This window comes from Alosa sapidissima, chromosome 14 (assembly GCF_018492685.1).
Source record: "Alosa sapidissima isolate fAloSap1 chromosome 14, fAloSap1.pri, whole genome shotgun sequence".
NCBI lineage: Eukaryota > Metazoa > Chordata > Actinopteri > Clupeiformes > Clupeidae > Alosa > Alosa sapidissima.
In genome coordinates this window covers 21,691,245-21,701,244 of record NC_055970.1, presented here as the reverse complement: position 1 = coordinate 21,701,244, position 10,000 = coordinate 21,691,245, and the positions used below count along the sequence as shown (strand labels likewise).

Sequence of the window (10,000 nt, the reverse complement as noted above, 5' to 3'; positions counted from 1 at the left end):
ATAACGTCTTTCATGAAATAGTGTTGCCTGTTACTTACTTGTGTAAACTTTCCGGGAAGTGATCAGCGAGACCTGGCGAGACTGCCACCTAGACCCACGAAAATGGCCTGGTTTTGACCTGACGTGCATGCGTCACTGATTCGACCCAAAGCGGCAACCGAGTTATGATAAAATGTCCAGATAAAATGTCCAGATTGTGCGTTTTCATGAGTTTCACGATCGCCATATATTTCATTTCCATTCATCACAGAGTTCCCAAAATCACATATAAGGTGTGTTAGAGTGTCTAGTTTCGTATTTTTTTTAAAAAAAAACTAAAAACGTAATATTACATTTTTGGCATTCAAAGCATGGGAAGGAAAAACGTAATATTACGTTTTTGGCACTCAGTGAGTTAACAGATCACAGATAATAGCATGTAAATGTATGGGTCAATTTATATGGTCAGTCTATACCTTATAGTCTAATAGCCAGTCCATAGAGCCCCAGCATTCTCTAAAATCTATTGTCAATCTGGACGATTCTGCTAATAGTGCTAATTATGTAAAACATATGAAAATTAGCATCTGGCAGTTTCCATATAGCCTACTGTGGACCCATACTTCACATTTCTGCAATACAACTTTGGTGTACTCAACATTTCCGGGTTCACCTAGTTGGCTACTAGACTAATTATTTAGTGCTCCAATAGTAAAGCCATTTTACTACTTGCTAAAAACCAATTTTACTACTTGCTAACTAAAACTAGCAATTCATAAGTTTTTTGTATCAAATACTGTAGTTAGAGAGACCACCAGTAACAGTTTTGGGGTTTAGATTAGCAGTTGTGTCGGATGTAAAGAATGCATGTAGTATAGGCTAGAGTTTGATTAGAAGATAGAACTGTGCTGTTGCTCACAGCTGAGAGTTTGTGACTTGCCTGACAAAGTTGGGTACTGTACAAAAATGTGAAAACAAATATTTTTAGAATTGCTCACAGATATGGAAATATAGCAGTTAAATTAGCATTGTGATGTCAATCATTAAGTACAGGGTAGCTCAGATTAAAGATTTTAATTCAGCTGGTGAACTCGTCACAGTGTGCTGAAAAGTTCATGAACTGACTATAAAGTCTTCCAGCATCAAGCGAAAAGACAATGCTGTTCGACATCAATCGCTCTCCACACCCAGCCGACAGTCTGGCGCACACTTCCGCGCATCTAAACGCAGCTTTGATGTCGGTTGCCTTCCAGGCACATATGGAATCTGCATGGTAATTCCTGTCTGTGCCCCCGCATCAAGGGAGTGTGCCCGGGTGGGGCTGCTGTTGAGAGAGGAAGGGGGTGGACTTTATTGTTAAAAAACAGTCAAAGTTTGCCGTGTCACTGTTGTTGGTTTTTTTTAAAAAACAGCCTTTAGATGGGATTTCAATCATCTCCCTTAAAGACCCTGGGGATTCCTAGGGATGCACTAGAGGGAATGAAATCTGGACAAAATAAAAGTCTCAGATGATACACATAGTGATTGAGTATTGACATGCTGTGATTGGGGCGATGGTAATGCGAGCAACATGACAAAATAATGTCACTGCAACTCTCAGCCCTGCCGGACCTTTTATTCACAACACAGAGAGCCTCATTTAGGATGAAGTGTGTGTGGGAACCGGCTGTCCGGCTGCCTCTCCACCACAGCCTGGCCTTCCTGCATGATCATGTCCATAAGTAATACTGAGCCGCCATTGGTTCCTCTAGCCATGGGACAGCCTCCATGATGGCTAGCAATTAATAATCAATGAGCCATAACCGCCTTCATACAATGGCAGGTAAATAACAGCAGTGTTCCTTTTTTTCTTCCCTCTGTCACTCATGCAAATTTTATTAAGGAGGCAGCGAGCGGGAGGGACACAGAGAGAGAGAGAAAGAGAGAGAGAGAGAGAAAGAGAGAGAGAGGGAGAGATACAGAGAGATAGAGAGACAGAGGGAGATAGAAAGAGAGACAGATGAACAAACTGAAGCAGGAGAGTGGGAGTTTAGCAAACACAGGTTAGAAGATGAGAGGAACAAAACAGAATCCTCCCATCCTGTTAGCTTTTAGCGTGATGACACTTCGGGAGTACTGCCCGACCGTGTACTGGCGTGTCCTCTCTGAGAATAGCATGGGTCAGTTTGTAACCGTGACCTGGAAAAGTTATGCAGCAGGGCAAGACGTTTTCGGTTAGATAAATATGCGGCCCAAAACGTTGCACATGCACCACTACGCAGCACATGCATATTACACCCTAACAGATGTAAGTGTGTTTATCCTCAAGGGCATCGTTTTTTTCTGGGGCAAGGAAAGAGGGAATGTCAAACGGGAAGAATGCACGAACGAGAGGGGGAGGAGGAGAGCCAGACGAATGAGCCTGAACGGTAAACATGACATGGGCATGGGGGGAGAGACAGAGGAAGATGGCCACCAAGATACAAGCACAGAATGTGTGAACAGAGGATTAAACACATGTGCTCGCTGTAGAGAGAGAGAGAGAGAAAGAGAGAGAGACAAGAGGAGGGATGGAAGACAGAGAGACAGAAGAAGATAGAGAGAGCAGGGCTTGGACAGGGGAGAGAAAGACAGAGAAAGGACTTTTACTCAGAATTTTACCCTTGAGAGCAATGACAGTGGAAGGAAATTATAACAGCTCAGAGCTCCTACAGGAAAATAAAGGAAACACATTGAGAAAGAGAGAAAGAGAAAAAGAGATAGATAGATAGAGAGAACCATTGAGAGATAGAAAGAAAGAGAGAGTGAGAGAGCAAGTTGAAGACACATCCATAGAGAAAGTGACTGAGAGAGCATGTGTGTATGTGAGAGGGCACAAAAGACAGAGAGTGGAGCCTTTCCTATGTACTGTACCCCTGGGAGCCATGCTAGCGGAAACAGGTTATAACAGCTCAGAGCACCAGCTGCTGAGGAGGAGTGGCAGTCTGGGTGATGCTCCGCTGCTAAACTTGCTTATAGGGACAACCAGAGGCCTGGGAGAACTCTCTGACAGAGCGCATCACCAGCACATCTCTAAAAGAACCACCTCCCAGACGAGCCATTCTCACTGTTCGATGCCACAGTGACCTCAGTTGAATTTCATGTCACCATGAGGGAAATGCACTCGTAGTGTAGAAATATTTAATGTGTCTTTGAGAACAAAGTATATTTTAAATCTTTAGATTCCTGTCACGTCTCAGATAGTAGGCCTATCTCACCTAGCTCCTCTGATCCGCATAACAATGGAAAGCCCAGAAGGTTGGCTTGTCTCAAGTTAAGCTGCGATGAAATGTTGTGGAAGAGCAGCGAGTCCCCTCAGGCACTCGGCATGGCGATGCTTTGTGATACACGCTGCCGTGTGTGATTCCGTGGCTTTCAGCAGACTTTGACAGGGACCTGGAAGAACCTTCTGCACAGGGTCCCCAGAGGAGGCATGGAAAGCTGGGACACCAGGGGTGGAGGGGTGGAGAGGGGGGGGGGGGGGGGGGGGTGATTTTGTGATGGTTGCTTTTCTGAGACACCATGTGATCAGGAGGTACCCACGTGCAAATGGGTGCTGTGACTGTGGTAAAATGGGTTTGGCATTTGTGGATGTGGTGGTGCGTGCGTGCGTGCGTGCATGTGTACGTGCCTCTGTGTGGCTGTGTTGGCATGCAAGTGTGCGTGAGTGTGTGAAAGAGAGCAGTTTTGGTAGAGTTTGACCTTGGTTGCGGTGACACAGAGGCTGGTTCTCAGCTAGCTACCCCTGGCCTGCCCCACCGCCTCTGCCTACCTACCCCCTGCCTCCCAGCACTATTTCCCAAGAGGAAGGAGGGATACACCAGCAGCTGTGGAGCCAAGAACCAAAGCGCTATCCATGCACTCTATCCATCCACCTGCACTGGGCCACAGTAGTCCCTCTGTTTCCTCCTCTAAGGTTACCTCCCTCCTACTCCTCCTCCTCCTCCTCCTCCTCCTCCTCCTCTCTCCCTGCACACAGAGCCTGCCCTGTTATTCTGTCATCAGCCACTCTGCAGTCCTTCACTTCCGCCCCCTCACTGAGGCTCTCAACTGTTTCTCATCACCACCATCTTAGCGTTCGGCTAGCTCTGCCATTTCTCCTATTTCCATAGCTCCTGTTTTCTGTCTCTTGTTTCCTGTTTTTCCTCTTTTCTGTCTCTTTTTTTCTCTCCTTTTTTCCTCCTTCCTTTCTGCTCTTCCTCTCAGTCTTCCTTGTTTTCTACTCTACGTTGCTTTTCTGTCTCTCTTTGTTTTTCACCTGCTCTTGTTTCTCTCTCTATCTCCTCCTCTCTTTCATAAGGCCTCCATTTCCCTCCATCTCTCTCCATCTTTCTCTCCCACCCCATTATGGCAGTGTGTGTGTGAATGCCGTTCAACCTCCACCTCCACCTTCACCCCAGCTTACTCAGGCACGCAGGCCTAGCAGACAGACCGCGGTTAAAGAGGAAGTCAAACTGCTAGCCTGGAACTGGATCCTGCTGTCACTGGGCATCTCTCTGGCATGGGCCCATGCAGCTTGACTTTCACTGTCAGGCACATTTTTGCTGACTCATGCTTTTCCTTTTTCCCTTTCCTTCCCTTTTTGTTTACCGACATTGTGGGGGAGTAAAGTAGAGACAGAGAGAGAAATAAAGAGAGAGAGACAGAGAGAGCGAGACAGAGAGAGAGAGCTAGAGAGAGAGAGAGAAAGGTAATTGTATAATGTCCTTAAAGACAAATAAGATTTAGTAAAATAAAAACATTCATCATATTTTTTTTGTATGTCTTTTTCCAAATGGACTGGCAGAAACAACGTTACACTGGGGAGGAAGACCTTCAGAGTGCACTGCCTGCCACATATCATATGGGCAAGTGCAGTTCAATAGTTGCATCACTGTCAGAAACAGAAAAAAACAAAAGGTTTTTTTTTTCCTTTCAAGCTCGAAGCCCTCCACCATGGTATTGCACACGTAACCATAACAACCAAGGAGACATGACAATGCAGCGCTCCTGCGCCATGCGTCTGTTCGATATGTTGGTGGAGTTAAGGCCTGCAATGTTGGAACAGGACAAACTGCAGGGGTAATGGTTTCGAGGCCAACTCAAACTGAGAGGTCAACAGTGAACACCTTCAAGGAGGATCGCTCCTGCTCCTGTCAGGAATGCCCTTGCCCACACTCAAGTCAAGAGGGGCCTATGTAAACATCAGTTATTTTTATTGCACAAGGGAGGAGGGAAATGACCTGCCGTCATCGGAGAAGACATTCTGTTCTTTTCTTGACCTCTTCCTAGCAGGAAAGGAAAGATACAATATTTCAGAGAGCATAGAAATGTACATTGGTTTTGGCATTGGCAAGTATGACATAACCTCTCCCATAATATGAAATTCAAATCAGACAGGAATCATAAACAGTGAGCAGGATAACGTGTGACAGGAAGTAGACATGACTGTGCAAATCTGTAGAAATCTGTGTCCGCCTTGTGAGCATTCTCAAGACAACAGAAATGTGTTGATATACGTAACATAAAACGTTTGTGTGAACATTTCCATGGTGATTTGTTTTCTGCCATATGAATTGGGAGACTTGCAAATAGAACAGCACAAACATTGTCTTTGTCATTGTCAAACACTGATTTATTTTCCTTTAGTGGTTTTGATGTCCATGTCCCATATTCTGAGAATATTTTATAACTCTCACAAACACATACCACTGACACACAGAATACACACACACACACACACACACACACACACACACACACACACACACACACACACACCCCACACACACACACACACACTCACACATACACATTATTCACACAGCGACGACAAGCGCAAAATAAAATGAGGAGGAATAAAAGGCCTAATGTTTATTTCCCTAAGCCGGGTTTCTCTGTTCACGTGCGCCTGCCTCTGCCTGACTGCTTCATCTCCGTCTCTACCCACTCCTAATGGCAGACGTCATCACGGGTCGCTGGCCCAGCCCATCTAGACGTGTGATGCTTCTCTCTCTCGAGTTTCCAGCCCACTGATCAGGCTCTGGAATAACATGCTAAATAATGGGGAAAGCGAGATGACATGAATAAGTCGCCGTCCTTTAAAACATCCTCTCCACTGGTAATGAAGCCAGTGCTAATGTGGGTTGACTCTCAGTCACTTCCTCACTCCCTCTGTCTATCTCTCCCTTTGTCTCTCTCTCCCTCTCTCTCTCTCTCTCTCTCTCTTTTTCTCTGTCTCTCTCTCTCCCTCTCTGTCTTTCTCTTCCTCCCACCCTCTCTCTCCTTCTCTCTACTGTACCTCTCTGTGTATCTTTCTTACTATCCATTTGCTGACTCTCTCTCTTTCTCTTTCTCTTTCTCTATCTGCATATTCTTTCCTCTACTGTATATAACATCCCCTCTCTCTCGCTCGCTCTCACTCTCCCCCTTTATATTTTTCTCTATGTCTAACACTCTCCCTCTTTGCCTCTTTCTTTCTTCTCCCTGTCTCCAGGTATCAGAGTGTGTAAGTAGCAGAGCATCCCCGGTGTGCGACAGAGAGACACCATCATGTTCCTCCATGTTTCCATGTGGTAAGTTGCTTTGTTTCTCTCTGTCACCTCCAGTCAGTCCTGGGGCTGATGACTGCATGTAGATGAGGGTGACTTGGTCCATATTTTGATAGGCACACATTTGCCCCGAAACCCCTTCCTCTGACATGACAAAGACAGAAGCAACAAAAAAACAAAAAAAGGAAAAAAGGATTGAGAGGAATATTATATAACATGCAGTGCGTTGCCAGATCATTTAGCACATAAAGAGTAGCCTACTTTATTTTCTAGGCAAATGTGGAGGTGGATGCTAAATATTTTTTTTCACTTGGTAGCACAGATTAAAGAAGCGATAGAAGGCAAGTAGGCAGAGCTGATCAAGTGCCATTAGTTATTTCCCTCACATGTCTCCTATCTCTGTTGGCTTTGGATCTTTATTGGTAAAAATCAGCTGCACAAATCGCTCCATCGACACACCGGCCACAGAGTTCTGCAGTAGGATCCTGGATAAATTAAAAACTTTCTTTTTTTCTTTCAGGCCTTTTTGAGGTTGCCTACATGAAACATGCATACTAATAATACTAGGTAGCTCATGGAAAACATATGCATGCCACATAATTATTTCATTATTTAATAACAGCTTAGTTTTAACAGTTTTCATCTAGAGAAGACCTCTACCTGGACCAACTGTTGCTATCATACTTTTCACAGAACTGTTGCTAACATACTTTTCTCAGTTTATATATTTGGAAACAAGACAAGGCTCTGCAAACAGTCTGAAAAAAAAAAACATCAAACAATCTGAAAAACCCTCTCTTCGTCCTACACCAACATGTGTTCTCAACCTGGACAGCAGGCTCAGATGAGGGACACCCAACCTCCACCCTTCTAATCCCCTCGCCCGGCTAGGCACACCACCATCACCAGTGCCATTTTCATGCCATTTTCTCTCTCCGCTTCTGATGACAGCAGCGAGCCGATATATAGGAGACATGTGGAGGCCTTGACACCCACTCCCTGCAGCCACATTAATTAGAGATCAGATGGAATCAAATGAAAGCTAGCTTTAAGGCACAGCAATAACAGGGAGAAAAATCCATCCTCCAGCCATCAGTCCGGGTCTTATTTATATCTGAGACGAAGAAGCATTATGCCGCAGGAGCAAAGTTTATTTATTTGTGCATGCTGAGGCATCTTTGTGTGCTTCGCATTCCCACATACAGTGTTTACTCTCTCTTTACTTAAGCTTCCAATAAAAGTACCAAATCTGCCCAGGGGCAGCTTAGCGTTTATTTACACATGAGGTCACAAAAGATATATAGTTCTCATATGGTTTTATTTTTTGTATTCTTAAGTCTCATTCTGAAAATGATTCATGTGACACATACAGTAGTTGCAGATTTGCTTGATGTGTGTATGCATCTGTGTGTGTGTGTGTGTGTGTGTGTGTGTGTGTGTGTGTGTGCGCGTGCGTGCGTGTGTGTACAGTAAGAAAAGTATGCAGATCACTGCTAACAACCCATCTTAGCAGAACATGTGCATGACATCACCATTTTTATCATCACAGTGGGTATGCCTCTGCACACTGGTTTATCAGCACCTCAGTAGGAAGCTCTCAAAAGCATGTATAGCTGAAGTTGCCTAGCCCTATAGGCCACTGATCCGAGATCTTTAAAGACCTCTTCTGTACAAATCCCACATAGCCGCCGGCACAGGCTTAGGATCAGCCAACACAACCCTGCTGTTAATCTACGCCACATTGTGCAACAAGATAAAAAAAGCTGGAAGGTTTATGCTGGGTTATTGTATCCAGAGGTGCTTTGGATGGCACCTTATTGATATAGACCTACTGGCATGGACGACGGCCAGTCTTAAGGAATAATTTCTTCTCCCTACTGTATTCCTATTCATTATTCATAACCATTTTCCACCCATTTAAAAGGATATTACCGAATGTAAAATGAACGATGGCATAGTGGCCACAGTTTTTCTTTTTTTTCTTTCATTGAAGCGGGCTTGTGGGTGGCCCATTATTAGGCTTGGAAACTGATTAAACAATAAGGGATAAATCACTAAGCCACCAAACAGTATTATTTTAATTTAATAGGTATATCTCCATAAAAAAGGATATAAAACTCAGGGATACAATAAGGGCTTGTCATCAATGTAATGTGGGCAATGAACGGTAAAGCCCTCAATGCTTTCTCTTCCTCCTCGAAGCGGTGGCCAAAATCTGCACAGCTCGGCCATTTTTCCATAATGAGTGTTTCTTCATAGCACATAAAATTGACTAAAACCAAGACAGGGAAAAAAAGGTTATCTATGCTTTGTTATTGTCTTAAAAATGTCCCCCGTTTCATCAGCAGGTAGTATTAGCATTTTACAATGTTATTGAGAAACAGAGTCTGCCCTGACTAGTGATACAGAAACTGAAATCAACCTCTCTCTGCTATTTTTCAGACAGGAACCTGGCCTTCAAATCTTAGCAGGATCAAATGTTCTTTTCATTTTAAAATGAAGCACAAATGTTTCTCCCCCTCTGTACATGCTCACTCTCATGATGTACCTCCCTCTTCCCCTGTCAGACCACTTTTGATTACTGTGAAAAAGCAGAAGAAAAAGTAAATACGCCGCGAACAGTCTTGCACATAAAGTAGAAACAATTCAAGTCACTTTGACTCAGAAACAGATCCCTAACATACTGTACATAAAAAACACACACACACACACACACACACACACACACACACACACACACACACACACACGCACACACACACACACGCACACACACAAACAAACACATCCCCACTTACATAAACATTTCTCCCTTCCTAAGCCAGTAATCAAGCACGTTAGACAGGTCTATTTTTGGAGCACTCTGTCATCTCTGTGATGCTGTGAAGGGGATGCGTGACGGCCATGACAGCTTCTTCTCACCGTGCCCAGCTTTTCCTCTCTCTCTCTCTCTCTCTCTCTCTCTCTCTCTCTCTCTCTCTCTCTCTCTCTCACTCTCTCCTGTTCTCCTGGGAGAGGTCCAAAGGCCCTGGCGGAGAGGTTCGGCCGACTGCCGAGGCCTGAGATTCAGTAGGGCCTGACCGGCACGGCCACTGCCGCTCGTTGCTGCTGCTGCTCCTAATCAGACACAGGGAGAAACTGGCGTGTGTCACGGGGGAAAATATCCTCGGGCACCGTGGGTAATTCCCTGCCAAGCCCCCTTGCTTATGAGAGCAGGGAGGGGGAAAGCCGGGAGAAAGCTCCTTAGCTTCCCGCAGCCCCACAAAAGCCCAGACAGATAATGTGGCACTTTTCGGGCGAGAAATGAATAAGAAGCTTGTCGCCCCGGTGATATTTTTCACTGGTGACTGTCTAACCGTGGTCAGAGCCACCCATCTTTTTTTTATTTCTTCATTCTGTGGAGGGAATTTCGTGCAGCATACATGCAGTTCGCTATGCAGCCCCTGCATGAGAGGTTTATACATGCGGTCCTC

General features: G+C 44.9%; 1 protein-coding gene across 2 annotated transcripts in view; it reads left to right on the top strand.

Annotated features, from left to right (window-relative positions):
• lingo2 (leucine rich repeat and Ig domain containing 2) overlaps positions 1 to 10,000 on the top strand; it is a 258,806-nt gene that overhangs the window by 48,164 nt on the left and 200,642 nt on the right. For both annotated transcript variants that reach the window (XM_042062156.1, XM_042062157.1), the window contains exon 2: positions 6,473 to 6,551. The gene's annotated coding sequence lies outside the window, so the exon portion shown is untranslated. The remainder of the gene's footprint in view (positions 1 to 6,472; positions 6,552 to 10,000) is intronic.